Source organism: Phyllobates terribilis, unplaced genomic scaffold (assembly GCF_046119375.1).
Source record: "Phyllobates terribilis strain yellow unplaced genomic scaffold, ASM4611937v1 Scaffold_2__4_contigs__length_985480577, whole genome shotgun sequence".
NCBI classification, from domain to species: Eukaryota; Metazoa; Chordata; class Amphibia; order Anura; family Dendrobatidae; genus Phyllobates; species Phyllobates terribilis.
In genome coordinates, this window is record NW_027362762.1 from 412,675,846 (window position 1) to 412,697,824 (window position 21,979).

The 21,979-nt window shown below is 41.7% G+C and overlaps 1 protein-coding gene across 1 annotated transcript in view; it reads left to right on the top strand.

The window, feature by feature from the left end:
* The first annotated feature begins 1,955 nt into the window (after positions 1-1,955).
* The window catches only part of CALN1 (calneuron 1), an 834,322-nt gene continuing 814,298 nt past the window's right edge, over positions 1,956-21,979 (top strand). Inside the window, exon 1 of the mRNA XM_073665133.1 lies at positions 1,956-2,550. The gene's annotated coding sequence lies outside the window, so the exon portion shown is untranslated. The remainder of the gene's footprint in view (positions 2,551-21,979) is intronic.

Below are 21,979 nucleotides of genomic sequence, written 5' to 3' on the forward strand. Positions count from 1 at the left end.
GCTTCATTCGTCAAGAGCCCACAGCGTAGCACTCGCCGCATGTCACTGGAGGGTGGCATCAGTCGAACATCTCTTCGGCGGATATTAGCTACTCACAAATGGCACCCTTACAAAATCCAGCTGCTGCAGCATCTCAATGAGGATGACCTGATCGGCACACTGAATAGGCAGAATTGGCAAAACAAAAATTGCAACAGGACCCTCAGTTTACACAGAGCATTATGTTCAGTGATGAGGCAAGCTTTTTTGTGAATGGTGAAGTTAACAAACAAAACCACCGCTATTGGTCTGACACTAACCCACAGTGGATAGATCCCTCCAAGACTGTTGGAACACAAAAATTGATGGTATGGTGTGGTATATGGGGTACAAAGATAGTGGGGCCATTCTTCATCAATGGAAACCTCAATGCCACTGGATATCTGAAATTGCTACATGATGATGTGTTTCCCTCCTTATGCACTGAAGATGGCACGTTCCCTGACTTTTTCCAACAAGATGGTGCACCACCACATCTGAAGACAATTGTCTATGCTGTGAAGATACTAGATGCGCAGCATCTGAAACAACGGATACTGGAAGCCTGTGCTAACATTTCTTCTGCGGTGTTGCTATCAGTGTGTCAAGAGTGGGAGAAGAGGGTTGCATTGACAATCCAACACAATGGGCAGCACTTTGAACACATTTTATAAGTGGTCATAAACTTGTAAATAACTCATGAAAGAATAAAGTTATGTTAAAACCAAGCACACCATTGTTTTTCTTATGAAATTCTCAATAAGTTTGATGTGTCACAGACCCTCTTCCCATTGAAAAAAATAAAGTTGGATCCAAAATGATCAACTTCAAAATGGCAGTCATGGTCACCACCCATCTGGAAATTCCCCCTCCCATATACTAATGTGCCACAAACAGGAAGTTGATATCACCAAACATTCCCATTTTATTTAAGTGTATCCATATAAATGGCCCACCCTGTATAAAGACTTTTCACATCCACAACTCATCTATGCAGACAGCCTTCTGCAGCAAATCCAAACATGTTCCATACATATTTAAGATCATAGAGGTCCAAAAGATTGGATCTATACTTGTTTGACTACCAATCTCCAATCTTTGCCTGACTAACATTTGGATTCCATTGTTTCAAGTTGCTTTTATCGGCAGAGTAAAGAAGACAGTTTTGAGACTTTTGCATTTTCACCCCAGCTCCAGCCATCTCTTCCAACATTTTGATAAGTGGGCAAAGCTTAGTCAAGTGGAGGCTTGGTCCATTCATCAATGTATATGCGAGAAAAGGAGTGTAAATTAAGACACAAATATACTCCAGTCCTTGACTTGAGTACATTTCTTTCTTGCATTGGCGCACGTCAGCTGAAAGACGCTCCAACTTCACACCTCTTAAGGAATTTGGTACATTTTCATCCAGCATACTCTTCATCAAGACTGGGGTACAAGCATGTGTTCATCTATTCTGCTTAGTAGATAAAACATGAAAAAGAAATCTATCTTGTCTGTCATGTATCCTATTAAAACTAACCCATAAGGCCAGTGTGAACTGGACCTTATCATTATACACATGCTCATAATGTAATATCCTAAAGTTTTACAAAAAAAAAATCAAACTTAATGGTGATATAATAAGCACAGAGCTGCAAAGATGTTAAAAATAACAAAATGAATTTAAAAAGTAATTAGAATAGATTAGAAAACTAGCTGGGTCAGTGATTGCTTATTTGTGTTGATGTGTTTAAAGACCAGATACATTGTAAGGAACAGTAGACAACTGCAAAATGAATCAGACTGGCAGGTGAGGAGATAAAAGACACACAAGCCCATCTTTGTCCTGCACATCAGAGGTCCTGGATGCAGAATTAGGGGGCTGCAGCCAGTTGCACACATTTCCACAGCAGATAAAGCTTTTCCCTACATATCCATGTGAAGCTCAGCTCCTGCTCCTCCTCCAGTCCCAGCAGTGAGGCAGGCACAGTGCAGGCAGCTATGTGAGACACACATACGTACTCACTGTATAGTATAGTCAGTGAGTATTGTTTCCAGTGTATTGACAGCTGTAGGATTTGCTGGCCATTACTGACTTGTGCCAGCCCTCATCCCCTGCTGCTCCCTCTGCCAGTCACTGCTCTCTGATCAGCGCACAGCTCTTTGAATTGCCCGCTGCCAGTGTATGCCAACCAAGACAATAGCTGATCCTAATTTCTTCAGGAACCGTCTGAGGATTCTAGAGGGGTATGCCATTGTGGAATGGAGTTTCTAGCAAGTTCCCCATTACTGCTCCTGGATGTATGGAGTATTGATGCTCCCTGGTACACAGCTCATGACTGATCAGGACACTTGTTTGATACACATATTGCAAATTATGGTAATGGGCAGGAAAGATTCCTGGGGAAGGTGCATTGCCTGAACTGAATGCACCTCCATCCTGATCTAAGCTTCCATAAAGCCAAGGGCAAAGGACACTGACTTGGATCACCAGTCAAAGATCCAAAGAGAACAGCTGTGAGGATCAGTCAAGTAGCAGAACACAGACAGGTAAGGAAGGACACCTCCTTCATTCCACTTGTAATGATGTTATCTGTTTAAGGTTCCAGCAAGGAAGAGGTTAATGTGCTGGCCATTGTCAAGCAGTCCTATTCTGTTCTGTAGTTTGGGAAATAACAACCTGCTTTCCTGAAACCTGTTGTCATAGTGCTTGAGGATCCTGCTCCACTCCTGCATTACAGCCTATGTGCAGGTCCTTGCATTTTTTTTAATTAGGAGATGTATTTTTTGGCTTGCGCTAACTAGGTTCTTACAAGAGTCCAGTAATTTAGGTTTGATAATTTACCTCTTCACTGGCTGCAGTGAATTGAAGCATGGAGCTGTTCATCACTCTGGTAATGGAGCAGGCTTCAGATTCTGTGGTACCAGCAGCAGCCTCTCAGCATGGACTGGACGAACTGTAAGCATTTTTACATTTACTTGCTCCCGTCTGTGCCCCCCAAAAAAAACCTATTTAGGCAATCTGGCATCCATGCGGCAATTTACAGCTATTTGTCATATGATATAACATAGAGGATATGAGACCGTCCATTTATGAGTCATTTGCCAGAATCATTTTTATTGTAGCATAGCATTATAAGTTGTCACATCATGAAGGCGTTCTTAATGCCAATAAGGGGGCAATAAAAGATGGAAGGCGTATTTGTTGGGTAGTGTGCACTACTATGCTTTGGTGTCCCACAGCTAAATGAATTCACATGAAAATAGAGGGAATAATACCTGTGTGTAAAAGGTGGACAGTGCTGGTGACCAATATACCTGGGTTATAATATGGCATTTTATAAATTACACACCCTAAATGTAAGCCCAGTCCTCTAATCGCAGCATATGACCACAGTGACTGCTTGGATAATCATTTTTGCCTTCAACTGTGGGATAGTCAGGATTATCTGGACTGAAAGACAATCATTAGCACATAAGAACTAAGTTGTACAGCTGCACAGTAATTCAGATGAATCATGTCATGCACGAACATTGGTCGCAGGCTGCAGTGGTCTCAGGGACCACATAGATTGCAAAATGTTATATATTATAAATTCTGTCTTTCGTGTCAGATGCTTATTTGTGGAAGCATCGAGTGAGTCGAGGTTTTGCCTTGACTCATTGAATGCATCTGACTGGTAAATACTATTCATATACCTTAGTATTAACACTATGACCAGCCATCGCTGTATACAGCTCTACAAATGTCATAGTAACCCCAGCTACAGGCAAATGGAGCTAGGTAAATGTTAGCAGAAAATATATATACAGTACATATCTGTGCCTGTGCTGTATAACCATGCATTAACTTGTATCCAAAATGCCGTAAAATCTATTTTTTTTAATTACGATTTAAGAATCTAAGAATCTAATTTGTATTATTTCTATTATTTGTGCGGAATAATCATAGCATGAATAAGTTAGAACTCCTTCTCTGTGTGTGGCGTGTTGCTCAGGAAATTGCATGGCTTTCTAGCAGACGTGTTTTGATTTTTTAGCAAGGTGCAAGAATGAGTTTGGGTTCAGTATTTTTACAGAACAAACACTCCCCCCCCCCCATTGTCTCCCTCAATTTTCATTGTCAGGGGTCTCAGAAAGCCTAGCAGGAATGTTGCAGCATGTATCTAAGCAAAGATGTGTTCTCAGATGATAATGACTTCCAGTAGCTGCTGACCCAGGCCAAGTTCCAACTTGCTTCCTGTAGGTATAAAAACTACACTTCTCAGTGCCAATCTATTGAGGCATCGGTGCCGTTACTCATGCTCTGTGTTGCTTCTGCTATGAGCCAAAGATGAGTCATAACATTTGGGCACAGTGGCATACTGATTAAGATGCCGCTTTATCATGATGAAAACTTTGATCAGCAAGCAGTAATGCATCTCTTCACAGTGAAACGTAGGTTTCTTAGTGAGGTAGACAAAAGACTTGAAGAAAGAAACCTTCTAAATACCTAGATGCAGAATGCGTGTTTCATTCTTCATTTTATTAAAATACATGGAGATTACTCCTGGATGTTGAGTACTAGTTTTAATGAGGCATGATACCAATTTAGTTGGGTCTTTACAGTAGAAGGTCGGGTTTTATAAGTGCATACCTATTGTCATATACACCACCAGATCTCTTCCAATAGGGAAGGCGTTGGTACAATCATACAAAAATAATTTACTAACATTCATCCAAAGTACAACACATGACATTGTTCACTTAGTGTGGGAGAATATGGAAACATAGTTTTTGTAAATTGTACTTAACCAGCATGGATCTGTGACTGATGGAACAATAGACTAATAAATTACACTTTACCCATAGTCAGTTCATATATAGCACTCCTGATGTGATAACGTGGGAATATTTGGAGATTAATTATTGTTTAAGAACACATAGTTAGACAATAGGTTTACTAGAGCATAGTTTATATGTTTGAGCATATTAATAATAATCATCTTTTAATAATAGTTACTTTTTACACATTAATAAGAAGAGGAATACTTAGCCATGTGAGGTTTGCAGTGAATGAACTTGGAAGTACTTAAAAAAAGGTAAGCTATGCGTAAATCATGAGAAATTAACCACTATGGCTCTTGTAATGACCATATAGGACTATACTGTGCAGTCCGGCTGGCAGTATCCCACTTCATCAATCACCCTTAGCCTAAACACACCACCCGTTATACAATCAGTTAAATCTTTTTTTAAACTAGACTTCATGTGGCGCCAATTTTTGGTGAAGTTTTATTATATTCACTATAACGATATGAGCAGCTTAAAAATATCCTCTTCAAAGAACTTGTAGTAGAAAGTAGAGCCAATGTAGAAGTATTCCTTGAAAATACATGACATAGATATACATAAATACAAGCAAATTCGTGGAATGATTTACTATCTACAGAGTAGAATAGAAATGGGTTTTTATTAGTACATTGGATGTTTCAATTTTGATATGCTACGTTGGTTTTCCTTCAGGTTTGAAGCTGTAATTCATTCTGTGAGTGACATTTTTCCTATAAATATTTATGAAAGTATTGGATGTAATTTGTACATAAGTCTATAGCGCTCCATAGGTGATAAATGCTTTTACAGTATGTATATGGAAGTTAGACGTTGCCTACTTTTCATTACTGTTTGAATATATTTGATTTTAAAAAATAATAATAAATATTATTTAATCCACTACAACAATCGGATTGATATTATGTTTCTTTGGGACCTGGCATCCTCTTAGTGATAAATTGCAAAGTATTTTTTGAGTGCTTTGATTTGGAGTTTAGAACACTCGCTCTAGTTTGTCTTGACACCTTTATTTTTGTTCTTTCTAAAGGATGTCATTTGAAGGTCATGAAAGTGTTTTCTGCTCAGCCAGTTCGTGCTGCTTATTGTATTTTGTCTCTTCAGTTGGTTCTTGTCTGAATTTTTATCATACAATGCGATTCTTTTATTTTTAGAGTTTAGAGCAGAGAGCTAGAGTGAGATGGACTGGAGTCGATAACATAAAATGTGTTTGAAGATTAAAGTAAAGGGTTTTTTTTTAAAGAAAAAAATAACATATCAGATAAATCTTAATTAAAATATATTTCTTTGTAACATAAATCAAATATGCTAAAAAATCTAAAACTATAAAATAATACACTGCTCAAAAAAATAAAGGGAGCACTTAAACAACCGAATATAACTCCAAGTAAATCAAACTTCTGTGAAATCAAACTGTCCACTTAGGAAGCAACACTGATTGACAATCAATTTCACATGCTGTTGTGCAAATGGAATAGACAATAGATGGAAATTATTGGCAATTATCAAGACACACTCAATAAAGGAGTGGTTCTGCAGGTGGGGACCATAGACCACATCTCAGTACCAATGCTTTCTGGCTGATGTTTTGGTCACTTTTGAATGTTGGTTGTGCTTTCACACTCGTGGTAGCATGAGACGGACTCTACAACCCACAGAAATTGCTCAGGTAGTGCAGCTCATCCAGGATGGCACATCAATGCGAGCTGTGGCAAGAAAGTTTGCTGTGTCTGTCAGCGTAGTGTCCAGAGGATGGAGGCGCTACCAGGAGACAGGCCAGTACACCAGGAGACGTGGAGTGGGCCATAGGAGGGCAACAACCCAGCAGCAGAACCGCTACCTCCGCCTTTGTGCAAGAAGGAACAGGAGGAACACTGCCAGAGCCCTGCAAAATGACCTTCAGCAGGCCACAAATATGCATGTGTCTGCACAAACGGTTAGAAACTGACTCCATGAGGGTGGTATGAGGGCCTGACGTCCACAGATGGGGGTTGTGCTCACAGCTCAACACCGTGCAGGATGCTTGGCATTTGCCACAGAATACCAGGATTGGCAAAGTCGCCACTGGCGCCCTGTGCTCTTCACAGATGAAAGCCGGTTCACACTGAGCACATGTGACAGACGTGACAGAGTCTAGAGACACCGTGGAGAGCGATCTGCTGCCTGCAACATCCTTCAGCATGACCGGTTTGGCAGTGGGTCAGTAATGGTGTGGGGTGGCATTTCTTTGGGGAGCCGCACAGCCCTCCATGTGCTCACTAAAGGTAGCCTGACTGCCATTAGGTAGCGAGGTGAGATCCTCAGGCCCCTTGTGAGACCATATGCTGGAGCGGTTGGCCCTAGGTTCCTTCTAATGCAGGACAATGCCAGACCTCATGTGGCTGGAGTGTGTCAGCAGTTCCTGCAAGATGAAGGCATTGAAGCTATGGACTGGCCTGCCCGTTCCCCAGACCTGAATCCGATTGAGCACATCTGGGACATCATGTCTTGCTCCATCCACCAACGTCACGTTGCACCACAGACTGTCCAGGAGTTGGCGGATGCTTTAGTCCAGGTCTGGAAGGAGATCCCACAGGAGACCATCCACAACCTCATCAGGAGCATGCCCAGGCGTTGTATGGAGGTCATACAGGCACGTGGAGGCCACACACAATACTGAGCCTCATTTTGACTTGTTTTAAGGACATTACATCAAAGTTGGATCAGCCTGTAGTGTGTTTTTCCACTTTAATTTTGGGGGTGACTCTAAATCCAGGCCTCCATTGGTTAATACATTTTATTTCCATTGATGATTTTTGTGTGATTTTGTTGTCAGCACATTCAACTTTGTACAGAACAAAGTATTCAATAAGAATATTTCATTCATTCAGATCTAGGATGTGTTATTTGAGTGTTCCCTTTATTTTTTTGAGCAGTGTATATTGCATGTGTATTGTGGATAGAGCAAATTCAATTGCCTTAAAGTAAAAAATACTTCTCAAACTGGAGTGAAAAGGAGGTAAGATACTTTAGGCTATACTGTTATAATATGGAAGTTTCAGAGATAATCAGTCTTAAGTAGGTTGCAGACACCAATTACAGAAAGATGCTGTATATGATGCTGCTTTACTCTCCCGTCTACCCTATACCTAGAAAGAGATAAAACCAGACCACATATAATAGATCAGAATGATAATACTATCACTTGTACTTATACTATCACTTGTATGTTATAGACCTTACCTTGGTTTTGCTGCAGTTTTTGCTAAAATTGAGATCTATGGGTAGACAGTAAAATTTCATGTTATAGTGGCAAAAGAAGCAACAAAGCCAAATCCGCTAACCCCCCCACTAAGCAATAATAAAAACACAAGGTGAATTTATTAAGACTAGCGTATCATATGCCACTCTTTTACTCAAAGATATTTGGATTAGGAACACCAAAATCATAAAGAGGTGCATGCCTGTTAATAACTTTGGCCTATATTTAGGCTATTTGTGCACTAGAAAAAGCTAAATCAGGTTTGATCTAACATACATTTCACCTACATTTCTGGAATACATTATAGTAGTTTATCACACAGTTGGCCACAATCCCTTTCCTAAAGCCTACTCACTTTTTTACAAGAATGTTGGGGCCTTCACAAAATGTCAAAAAGTAGAAACATTTTTTTGTGCAAATGTCCTTGGTGCTACAATTGGTGATCCTTGCTGTTTCTATGCTTAGGAGTCCAATGGGCAGTCCTACTAAGTGATTGACAGCTACCTCTGTTTACACAGACATATAGGTAAGACTGTCACTGAATAGGATCACCCACTAGACCCATAGTCTTAGAAAGTACAGGGATTAGTTATACTAATTAGTGATGAGCGAGCATAATCACAAGTACTCGGTACTCGCCCGAGCATCTCAGTACTGAGATGCTCGGAGCTCGCCGAGTACTTGCGAGTTGGTCGGGCGGATGCTCGGGTCCCCTCCCTGCATGTTTGGCGCACTTTAGATCAACATGCATGGATTGCCTGACACTCACTGCAATGCCGCAGCCATGTTGGTTGTGGCATTACAGTGAATGGCTGGCCGCACAGCGTCATCAGGTCTATATCAGACCTAGCGCCGCTGTGCTCGTCAGTCTACTCCGCAATCAGGCAGTGTAGGGAGAGGTGCTGCTGAGCTAGGGAGAAATTTGGTTGTGTATTAGGTAGTGTAGGGAGAAAACAAGTACATTACACATATCCATCTCAGCAAACAGTCCTTCTGAGGACTAATCCATCTGCAGAGATATCAGGCAGGCAGTGTATATAGCAGACTGCAGTGCATATAGCACAAGAGGCTCCATTCCAGTTCTGCCTTCTGCTGCTGTTAGATATTTCTAGACAAAGGCCCAGATTTCAGGGGCCAGGAAAAATTTTTTTTTGGATCTTAATCCTCATTATTTGCTTAAAAAGCAATCCAGAACACCGTTTTTCTGCGCCATTTGCTTGTTGGCACTGCAGAATACAGCCAGGTCCTTTTCATATTACAGCCCTAAAAATCAAGCTATTTAAAAGTGTGGTTTCTCCATCACACGGATCACATATAATTTTTGGCCTCCATTAAAATTTTTTTCAGTGTGTCAGCAAAGTTTTTGGCACAGGTTTGCTGTTCAAATTAGTTATCTACAGGTTTATCCATCACACGGATTACATATAACTTCACTCCAAATTCAGCCATTTGTAGTGAACGTGGAAGATATTGTCCTCCATTTAAAATGGGCAAGGCGCGTGGCAAGGGACGGGGAGCTGGACCTGATGGTGATGGTGCATGCAGAGGCCGAGGCCATGGGCAAGCTGAAATTGTGCCACAACAAACACCCACATCTTCTAGCCCGACCTTCCTGTCCCAATTCCTAGGGGACCGCAGCACACCACTATTGAACCCAGAGCAGTGTCAAAAGGTTGTTGGTTGGATAGCGGATAATGCTTCCAGTCACTTAGCCACCACCACCACCCTGTCTTCCATACGGTCAAGTCTCAGTAGTCTCTGCACCGCATATTCCTCAACCTGATCCTCTTTCCTCCCACCATGCTGAGTGCCCAGAGACAAATGATCCCACACTTAAACACTCTGAAGAGCTGTTCACTTTTCCATTTATAGATTCGGGCCTCTCGGTCCACTTGAAGCGGGGCAAGAGGAGATCGCATGTAGCAATGCCCAAATATTTGAGCAGTCACGGTCACACGAAGGCGACGGTGGGAAAGTGTCACAAGAGGTGGACAATGATGAGACACAATTGCCAGAAAGTCAGGAGGAGGACCAGGGTGCGGAAGTGGAAGATGAGGTGGTGGATCATATAGTAACTGACCCAACCTGGCAGGAGGACATGCAGAGCGAGGACAGCAACACACAGGGGGAGAGAGGCAGTGCACCCCAACAGGCAGGAAGAAGCAGTGTGGTGGCCGCAGAAAGAAGGCAGGGAACCTTGCCCCGTAACACCAACACGAAGGAAGTTGCCAGTACAACTGTTAGGTCTTCCTGAGTCTGGTTGTTTTTTAAAGACTCTGCCGATAACCCCAAAAAGGCCATTTGCACCACCTGCCAGGCCAGCATCAGCAGGGGTGGCAAAACTAGCAGCCTGACCACCACCAGCATGATCAGGCACATGGCAGCAAAGCACCTGACTTTGTGGGCCGAACCCCAGGGTGCTGGAACAGTGTCTGCAGGTGGCACCATTGCTTCTTCCACTGTTGTGCATGCAAGCCAATCCCCTGTCCATGCCTCCTGCCTTCCACATGTCGTTGCACACTCTAAAGTAACAGCATCAGGAAGCACGTCCACATCCTTGTCCCAGAGCAGCGCTCAGTTGTCCATACCCCAGTCCTTGGAACTCAAGCGCAAATATGCAGCCAACGCCCCACAGGCCACACTACTAAATTCCCACATTTCAAGACTGTTTGCTCTCTAAATGTTGCCTTTTAGGCTCGTGGAGACGGAAGCATTCCGCAACCTGATGGCGGCGGCCGTCCCTCGGTACTCGGTCCCCAGCCGCCACTATTTCTCCCGGTGTGCCGTCCCCACATTACTCAAGCACGTGTCCCAAAACATTAGCCGTGCCCTCAACAACGCAGTTACCGGGAAAGTCCACCTAACCACGGACACGTGGACAAGTGCTTGTGGGCAGTGACGGTACATCTCGCTGATGGCACATTGGGTTAACATAGTGGAAGCCGGGAACCAGTCAGACCTTGGGACGTAACACGTCCTCCCGACGCCAAGGATTGCGGGCCCTAGGTCAATCAGGGTTGCCCCAACGGTCTACAGCTCCTGCACCTCATTCTCCTCAGCCTCCTCCTCCTCTTCAGCCTCCATCTCCAAAATGACCACATCAGTCACAAGCTGGAAGCACTGCAGCACAGCCTCGACCAAGCGGCAACAGGCTGTGCTGAGGCTAATATGCTTGGGTGACAAACCACACAATGCTGAAGAGTTGTGGACAGCTCTGAAAGAGCAGGCAGATCTGTAGCTCACACAGCTGAACCTACTGCCAGGTCATGTATGACAATGGCCGGAACCTGGTGGCGGCTCTGAGGCGAGGCGAGCTCACACACGTACCATGCCTGGCCTATGTGCTTAACCTCGTGGTTCAGCAGTTTCTCAAATCCTACCCGGAGCTGCCGGATCTGCTTGTTAAAGTACTCCGCCTGTATGCCCATTTTAGAAAGTCACCTACAGCTTCCACCACCCTTGCCATGTTTCAGCAGCGTTTGCAGCTTCCGGCTCACAGACTGGTGTGTGATGTCCCCACGCGTTGCAACTCTACACTGCAGATGTTGGGAAGTATTTGTGAGCAGAAGAGGGCAGTTGTTGAATATCAGCATCAAAAAGGCCGTCGGTATTCAGTTCAGACTCCACACATAAGACCTCAGGAGTGTACATGGATGTCAGACATATGTACCATCCTCCAAATCTTTGAGGACTCCACCAAGATGGTGAGCAGCGATGACGCCATAATTAGCATCACCATCCCGCTTCTCTGAAATGCTCTCTGCTCACAATCAAAGATGATGCATTGCAGGCGGAGCACGATGAGATGGAGCAAGGTGGTTACACTCAGCCCAGCCTCATCTCATCCCAACATGGATTGGGTGACAATGAGGAAGAGGAGGAGGAAGAACAGGAGCTAGTTTCATGCGCTATAGATGGTACTATCTGCACAGCTGTCATACCGTCTGTTCAGCATGGATAGCCAGAGGACAGAGAGGAGGAGGAGGAGAGCATGGTCAGTCATCCTCTTGGTGAGGACACGGAAGTCTCGCCTGTTAGCAGTCTGGCATGCATGGCTGAGTTTATGTTACGCTGCCTTTCCCATGACCCTCGCGTTCTCAAAATTTTGGGTGACAGTCATTACTGGTTGGTGACACTTCTAGACCCACGCTACAAGGAGAACTTTATATCTCTTATTCCTGACGCGGACAGGTCTACAAAAATGGGGCTGTACTAGAAGGCCCTTGTTGCGTAACTTTTAAATAAATTCCCATCTGAAAACGCTGGCGGCAGAGGACACAGTTCATTGGACAACCAAGGAGTACAGATGAGAGAGACACAACTTCAATCCAGCACAGTTATAGAAAAAAATGGACCGAACACCATAGTACAATGACATAATAAATGGTCAGGGTACTCCCTAACAAACATTAAACCTACAAAAAGTGGAGTATAAAACCCTCAAAAGCAGTTGTAAGTATATAAGTTAATCTTTATTTATAGAAAAATTAAAATCACATATATCACGTATAACAATAGATCAGACGGAGTAGGAAAAACACGATGCAGAAATGGCAATTATGGATGGGTCCCCCATAGGGTAAGAATTGACCAGCCTAACATTTAGGATCGCACAATCAATAAATCAAATCAATAGTGCAAGTACAAGAGAGTCATATATTATGGACTGAAGGCCTAAGTGGCATGGAGAGAAGTCCAGACGGTCATACTAAGACAGTAAGTGCAGTGAAAGACTTACCCATAGGGACACAGGTCACCACCCAGCCAGACTGCAGCCCTGACGCGCGTTTCTCGTAGCTTCCTCGGGGGGCCGTCAATCCAGCACAGGCAGGGGAACACTGTCAAAGTTCTGAGAGAATTTTCTCAGCCCCTCCCATCGCACAGGCCCTGAGGCGTGGAGTACTCTCACAAGGATTGCAAAGTTTGGGAAGATGCTGAGGGAGTACCTTGCCGACCATACCAACGTCCTCCGTGATTCCTCTGTGCCTTATAATTATTGGATATCCAAGCTGGAAACGTGGAATGAACGGGCTCTCTATGCCTTGGAGGTTCTGGCCTGCCCTGCCACCAGCATTTTATCAGAGCGGGTTTTTAGTGCTGCTGGTGGAATTATAACTGAAAAGCGCATCCACCTGTCAACTTAAAATGCTGACAGGCTGACTCTTATAAAAATGAACAAGGGCTGAATTGGGCCGGACCTCTCAACACCACCGAATGATAGCAGCATAATATAAACTCAAATCCAGTGTCTTTTTTGGGAGGTGTATTCCCATGCACCACTTCACACCGACATATGGGTATACGTTTCCTGATTTTGGCTATTTCCTCTTGTCCTCCTCCTTCTCCTCATCCTCCACCACCATATCACCAGGGTGACCGTGGTCCTTGATGCAACACACACATAATTTTTTTAAAGGGTGCTTATGATGCCCGTAAAAATTTTTACAGTATGTTAATGTATACCCCCCAGGGGTAAATGTTTGTCAGTCCATACACTTAGTGCATGCGCATCACAAGTATAGGAGGCCCGCTCCTTTCTAATAGGAACATTTTTTTATGAGGCCCTCCTCCACGTCTCTTCCAAGGGGCATTGCAGTGTCTCCCAATTTTTGTCAGCCCATGCATTCACTGCATAGGCAAACACAATGGGAGACCCACTTCCTAATAATGGGAACATGTTTTTTCAGGAGGCCCTCCTCTACTTCTCTTCCAAGGGACATTGGAGTGCCTCCAAATTTTTGGCAACCCTTGCATTCACTGCATAGGCAAACACAATGGGAGACCACTTCCTAATAATGGGAACATTGTTTTCAGGAGGCCCTCCTCTAAGTCTCTTCAAAGGGGTATTGGGGTGCGTCCAAATTTTCAAAGTGGTATTGGGGTGCGTCCATATTTTGGGCAGCCCCGAAACTCACAGCATACGCAATAAAAGTATAGGAGACCCACTCTTTAGTAATGGGAACAATAAAACATAGGCGGCTGATGGCTCTCTAAGAATAGTGAGGGCCTACTGCTGGTCCTTTAAGAATAGTAAAGGCCGCCTGATGGCCCTATAAAAATAGACTTTGTGACTTTCAGAGTCCCTCCTTCATAAATGAAACAGGATGTGTCTGATGATGTCTCACACACCACATGGCCAGATAAGGTTGTAAAATGTTAAAATGACATTTCCTACTGAATGCATTTGTCACTGTTGAAAGCAATGTAAAAGTGAAAAAACGCATAAAAAACGCTACGTGTGAACATAGCCCAAGGTGTGGAGGAGCATTTTTGTTTTTGGTTATTTATTTTGCTTTATATACAAGTCATTAACCTGGAAAGGATTTTCCTGAACATATTTCCCAGGAAAATCCATTTTGGTTTGTTTTTTTGTATGTTTTATTGTCCGTAAAAGTGGTGTAATACCTCTGACAACGTTGTTGACAGAAGTGACCTGGGAGTCAGAAATGCTTCCAGAGGTCTTCCTCATGCTATCCCCAATGTCATTTGAGCACTGTTCCCATCGATTTGGGCAATCTTTAGGCCCTCTGCAGACCGCCGGGGGGAGCCGCCTGAAAAAAGCTCGAGTTTCCCATAGACTTACATTGGGCTCGTTGCTCGGGTCGAGCACCCGAGTATTCCAAAGTGCTCGACCCGAGCATCGAGCACCCGAGCATTTTAGTGCTCGCTCATCACTAATACTAATCTTTTCCCGCAAAACATAACATTAGACTGATTCCTTCACAACCTGTTAACTATACCCTAATGCTGAAAAAACACAGAAACTGGATATTTAACAGAGCACAAGCCGTTGAATATATTAAGTTTCATGTGGAGTTAAGGTTTTCTGCATAAATACATTGCTGCATTGTAGCATTTATTTATTTTACTCACTTATATATCACCATTAGTTTCACAGCGATTTACAGACATCATCATCACTGTCTCAATTGGAGCTCACAATCTAAATTCCCATCAGTATATGTCTTTGGAATCTGGGAGGAAACCCACACAAACACAGGGAGAAAACAAACTCCTTGCAGACGCTGTTTTCGATGGGAATTGAACCCAGGACCTCAGCACTGCAAAGCAACAGTGCTAATCATTGAGCTACCATGCTATATTTGTACCTGCCCATTAGATTTCACGCTCAACATAATAGATTTCCTTTAAACTATCATTTAAAGGGAATCTGTTTTTTGCTATGAAATCTTAGGACAGCATGAGGTAGCCATTAAAATACTGAATTCAACAATGTGTCACATGTTAGGCTGTGTGCTGTTATTTACTTACACTGAAGGTTTTATAACTTGGACATTATCATTGTTAGCACTACAGAAGCTACAGGAGCACTTGAATGCTAGTCAAATTCGGCCCCTCCTGTGAAAAGCAGCTCACTGTCTATAGACAATGTACATACAGAACATGGTATGGGCAGGTGCAGCTTTCTTAGTTGTTCTGTATTGCTAAATTTAAGAACTTTGATTGTGTCACAACTGCTGCACCCAGTAAACATTGGATTCGGGGTCTCTTTGTCTACATCATGCTGTTCTAAGATGAGGTAGCAAAAACCTGATGACTGATTCCCTTTAATTACTTCAAGACCTATGACGTATAGGTACATCATAGGTCGTGTCCCTCCCTTTGATGTGGACTCTAGGGCTGAACCCACCTCTTTCCCGTCACATGACAGCTGATTTGATCAACTGTCATGTGACCCTCGCGATCCACCCGTGGCTATTAACATGTTAAATGCCGCTGTCAATCTCTTAAACTGGCATTTAACGTGCATAAACCAGATGTGCGTCACAAACCCCACCCTTTGGCACTCCTGTCACATGATCGCGGGGCATCGATGGGTTGGCATGATAGCCGGAATCTGCAGAAGACCCCCGTGCTTGTCATTGCAGATCTCCTATTAACGCCAGCCCATGTGTAGCACAAGTGATCAGATGATCGCAGCTTCGAGTCTCCTAAGGGGACTAATGAAGCAAGTGAAAAGTAGAAAAAAAAATGTTTTAAAAGATATTAAAAAAATTTAAAAAAATATAAAAGTTCAAATCACCCCCTTTTACCCCATTCAAAATAAAACAATATATTTTTTTAAATATTTGGTATCACTGAGTTCAGAACTATACAATCTATCAAAATATAAAAACAATTAATCTGATCGGTAAACGGCGTAACGAGAAAAGAGATCAAAGCGTCAGAATTACGTTTTTTTTTCACCACAGCATTGCAATAAAATGCAATAATAGGCGATCAAAACATCGTATCTACTCCAAAATGGTATCAATAAAAACGTCAACTCGGCGCACAAAAAATAAGCCCTCACCCAGCCCCAGATCCTGAAAAATGGAGACGCTACAGGTCTCGGAAAATGGCGCCATTTTTTTTTCTTACAAACCTTGGATTTTTTTCACTACTTAAATAAAAAAGAACCTATACATATTTGGTATTTGCAAACTCATAATGACCTGCAGAATCATATTGGCAGGTCAGTTTTAGCATTTAGTGAACATGGTAAATAACAAAACCCAAAAAATTTCATTGCACTTGGAATTTTTTTTACCCATTTTACAGTACACTATATGGTAAAATCAATGATGTCATTCAAAAAATTAGACTCATCCTACAAAAAAAGAAGCCCTTACATGGCCATATTGATGAAAAAATAGAAAAGTTATGGCTCTGGGAAGAAAGGGAGCAAAAAACAAAATGTAAAATCGCTAGGTCATGAAAGGGTTAACCTAAGGTATTTTCCTTGCAATCATTCAGCTATGCCAGAAAATTCTAGTAATTGGAAATAAGTAGGGTAAAGCAGAGATCATAGGGCAAACATATTTCTGGACTTCATGCCAATAAACCTATTGATGAAACTTACAGATTTCTGCCCATATTGGACTATTCACAAATGGATCAGTTTAAAGGGAACATGTCACCTGATTCATTCTGCTCAAACCACCGGCATTGTGAATCAGAGCTTGGCTGCACAATTTTCAGGAAAAATATATTTTAAAGATCTGGCCAGCTTTTCCTAGCAGTGCTCTAGGTGATTGACAGGAGACCTGTCAATCACCTCTAGTAGCACAGGGAGAAGCTGGCTGAGGACTAATCTCACCTCCAATCGTGCAGCCAGTTTCTGTTTCATGCTGCCTGCTTTTTGAGCAGCATGAATCAGTTGATAGGTTCCATTTAAGGAACTGTTCACACGGCCAATACAAATTGTATATTTACAGAATGGAGGTTAGTTTGATCAGTATGTCCCATGCATTTTTTTTTAGAGCAAATCTTCAGCTTATAGGGGGCAAGGTACACCTGAAAACAATGCTTAATTGGCCAAAATGAATGATTCAATCTGCAATAAAAAGAGAGTTTTGGTTGTTAGTCATTTGATCAGTGACATGTATAAATGTGCCAACAACTGAAAATGATGGTTGTTTTAAGGACTTGTTTCCTGACTATTATTATTTATATTGATTTTATATATTATATATTTATATTACATTGATTCCATGGTGCTGTACATGAGAAGGGGTTACATACAAAATACAGATATTACTTACAGTAAAGAAACTACCATATTTTTCGGACTATAAGATGCACTTTTTTTCCCTTATAGACGGAATGTAGCTTACCGGGGGATGCGGTGGTGGCAGGAGTCGGCAATACTGCGGGATCTGGGAGGAGGGTGTGTTCGGAGGTGCGATGCTGTGGGGCTATGCTGTGAGTCCCAGGCTGGTGCTTGGTGGTGCTTGAATCTGCGGTGTGATGCTGCGAGTCCCATCCCAGGCTGATAGAAAGGTAGAAGGGGGTGTTTGGCGGTGCAAGGGCCCCACTGACATTTTGTGAAAGCCCGGAGCCCCCACACTTACATGGCTTCAATGAGGCGGTCTCCAAGAAAATGGACACGGCAGGCGGTGCATGTGCAGATTGAGATCTTGGCACCGAGATGTCATCTCCCAAGATCTCATCTCCTGAGATCTCAATCTGTACAGCCGAGCATTGCCGAACACCCCCTTCTACCAGTCTGGGATAGGACTCGCAGCATCACCCCCCCAGCGTCGCACCTCCTGTGACCCTGCTCCACCACCGCTGCTGCCCCCCTTCCTGCCGGTAAGCTGAATTGAGACTGTAAGACGGACCTTCATTTGACGCATTACATTTTTTTTCCTATTTTCCGCCTAAAAGAAAATTCACCTAAAAGTTTGGGGTGCGTCTTATGGTCCGGTGTGTCTTATGGTCCAAAAAATACGGTAACATCGATAGACTGGTAGAGAGGGTAGAGGACCCTGCCTTTGCGGACTTACATTCTACAGGATGATGGGGAAGGAGACAGTAGGTTGAGGCAGGTGTAAAGGGGCCTTAAGCCACTGGTGGTAAATTATCTTCCATGGGAATAAAAGGCAAACACATGTTAAAATTCAAAACCATGGTCCTTCTAACCCACAATTAAGAAGAGTATATACACATTATGTTATCGGTAGGTTTGGCTAATATTAATCTTAAATGTATGGCCAACTTAATTTTTCAAACACCAAGTAATTACATATAGATACGACCGCTATGTCCTCCTGGCTCAACATATCCTGAAATGTGACTATCAAATGAAAAAAAATATGATTACTCTGTCACAAGATGTACAGTGAATACTTCTATGTTTGGCCACCAAGTGGTTGTGATGTGTATTGCAGCTTGTCTAGGTTCATGCTAATTCTTATCAATATTGTGTTGAATTTGTTTAGTGAGAAATTGGAGTCTTTAAAGAGTCAATTCAGGAAATGGTAATGGTGGATACATCTGTAGCCAATTATTAACAAGATCCCTGCCTATTATCAGTGAATAGAAACTTTCTTTTTCCATACAGATCTGATACTTCTTAAGAATTTCTACAATGTATCCTGACTTATTTTCACCAACAGCAAGCAGAGATTTTCATAACACAATGTCTATTTGAGTATTTAAAGTCCCAGAGAAGCAATGCATGGCCTAAAAACCTTCTTATGCTGATTTGGATTCTCCACAAGAAGACACTTTACCCCTTAGAGCCATGACCAGAAGCATCTCACCTAGCCAAATAAGTTCTCATGCTTTGCACCGATGAGTATCAAAAAAATGGTCATTTTTGAAATTCTAAGCATTAGCAGGTTATTACAAACTGAAATCAAACAGTTTTCAACTCAAAACTTTATTCTAGGTGATGTTACATTTGCACATAGGACCCCTTGTTCAAAAGGAGCTTCTGAACTCTCTCGTCCATTGAATTTGTCAGGTTTTGGATGGTTTCTGCTTTAGTTGTTTTGCATGAGGACAGAATACCCTCCCAGAGCTGTTGCTTAGATGTGAACTGCCTCCCGCCATCATAGACACTCCTTTTGATGATGCTCCAGAGGTTCTCAATGGGGTTGAGGTCAGGGGAGCTTGGGTGCCGCACCATAAGTTTGTCCCCTAATGCTTATAATTTCAAAAATGACCATTTTTTTGTTCTTTATTAAAATGAAAAGGTTGAAAACTCTGCTGTGCATAATAATTTGGAACATGCATTTTGAGTGCAGTTTGAGTTTGTTATTTTTTTAAAAATATACTGTTATCATAGGCAGTTTGTACAAAAACCTTTCAATTGTACTCTAATAGTTATTTGACTGGAAAATTACAATGACTGCAATTCATATAGGTAATTTGGGAAAATCTGAGAAAATATTATTTGCATAATAATTTGGAACACAGTGTACAAACAAGTGCAATGTATATATATGTATATAAAAAAATTTGCTTCAAGAAAAACACTGCCAGCATTTTCCTGAAGCTTCCTCTTGCAAAACCCCTTGGGTTCGTTGATGTGTAACTGACGTCACGTGCACATACCCTTACTGAAGTCTGCAAGACTCCAGTTGGTGCTATTGGTATAAGGTAACACAGAATCTTAATGTTTCTTAATGTTGGTAGGACGCTGCCTGTATTGTCTGAGAAGATGATTGATGAATTTTCTGAGAAGATGATTGATTAATCATTAGTATAGTCAGGTAAGTGCTTAGGTAGCACTCGTCTGAACAGGGGTTAATTTGTGCTTTCTGCCTGGATGTAAAGGTTTTGCATTCATTTTGTACACTAACAATAAGAACAGAAGCCCTGTTTCAACTGAACTTCCTTGTCGGTAACTCTTGTTGAAGTGATCACGTGCTCAGCTAATCTCTTCCACTATATATATATATATATATATAAAATGTATGTTACATTGGCACACAGTTTTGTATTTAATAACATCATAACAAGGATATACCATCTCCTGAATTAGATTTGTTCAGACTGAGGTTCTGTATTTCTCAGGAAAGCGATATTACTAGTGTACGTTTTTTAGAATTATATTTGTATAACATTTATTACAAACCATACCTTCCCAGTGCCAGTTGATCTATAATTGTCATTTTTATTAGGTCATGTGTGTGTAAGAGGAAAAATTGTCTTTCTTTTGACATGCAATAAATCCATATTACTGTGTGCTACCTAGGACTATTTAAGATGCACATTGAGATGACAATAGTTTAACATTAGTTTTGTCTTACACAGATATAGATTGCAGTAAAAGGAATGAAGCGATTTCGACAGGAGTGCTGAAAAAAATAAAATATTTTTTTTTTATACAAAGATTAAATTAATTCTGAGTGAGCTAAACATATAATGTAACATATAATGTAATAATAGCTAACACATGACATTGGTTCATATCATATATCTTGTTTTATACATTACATGGTTATTTGGAACATAGTCTACAATATACCACAAACATACAACTGAGGTCGGCTGTGCCAGTTTTTGAAAGACAGACCAGACCACACATTACTAATTAATACATAAAAAACATATAACATATAAAAAATACATAAAGTTGTTTTTAGAATGTACAGCTGGTTAGAGGGATTTTCAGTGAATAATGACATACAACTTTCTATTATACCTGACTAGTTTTTACAATTCCTGCTGCCTGCCAGTGAAAGAAAACTTTTTTACATGCAGAAACTGAAAACACGTGCCCACATTAAGTATTTGCTGCGTTTTTGTCACATTTTTTCCATGTAGTTTGGTCATAAAACCTGAAGAAGTTCCAAGCACCAGCAAAGTGAATGAGATTCCTGAACTCTCATGCAAATGTTGCTTATTCTTTCCTTGCAGATTTGATTCTTTCTGTGAGGTAAAATATGTTTAAAAACAAGCAGCAAATGCTTTACCTCACAGAAAGCAGCAGCTGCCATCCCATATTGTCCTATCTGTATGCTCATTGTTTCCTCCTCTGCCCAGAAGCTGGGGTATGTTCAGACCATGTTCCTGCATGGTCAGACACAGCCATGATACAGTAAATAGCAGGGGAACATAAGCCGTACCTTGAAAAAGGATTCCTGACGCTTGACGTTTTCTAGATTTTTTCACGTTACACCCACAAACTTAAAAGTATATTTTATTGGGATTTTCTATGATATATCAAAACAAAGTAGCAAGCATTTGTGAGGTATAAAGGAAATAATACATGATTTTCTATATATTTAAATTTAACTCTGAAAATTGTGATGTGCATTTCTATTTAGCCCCCTGTAGTCTGATACCCCTAAATAAAATCCTGAGTGACCAATTGCCTCCAGAAGTCACATAATTAGTAAATTGAGTATGAGTATTGAGTATGAAGTATATATTAATTTAGAAGAGAGCCTCAGTGAGGGGCTCATATTTACAGAGCCTCTCATCTTTTGTGCAGTGACGTTTCTCTGTTGTTAGACATAACATCAGTTCATATTAATGTGTTCACTAATCTGAAATGCTTGTTCAATTACATTGTAGACCCCTTAGGCAATTAATAGCTGTCCATGAGGAGGACATCCTTGTGTCTGTACACTGTTCCCTATAATATCCAGTTAGTCATGCCTTTGCCTTTAT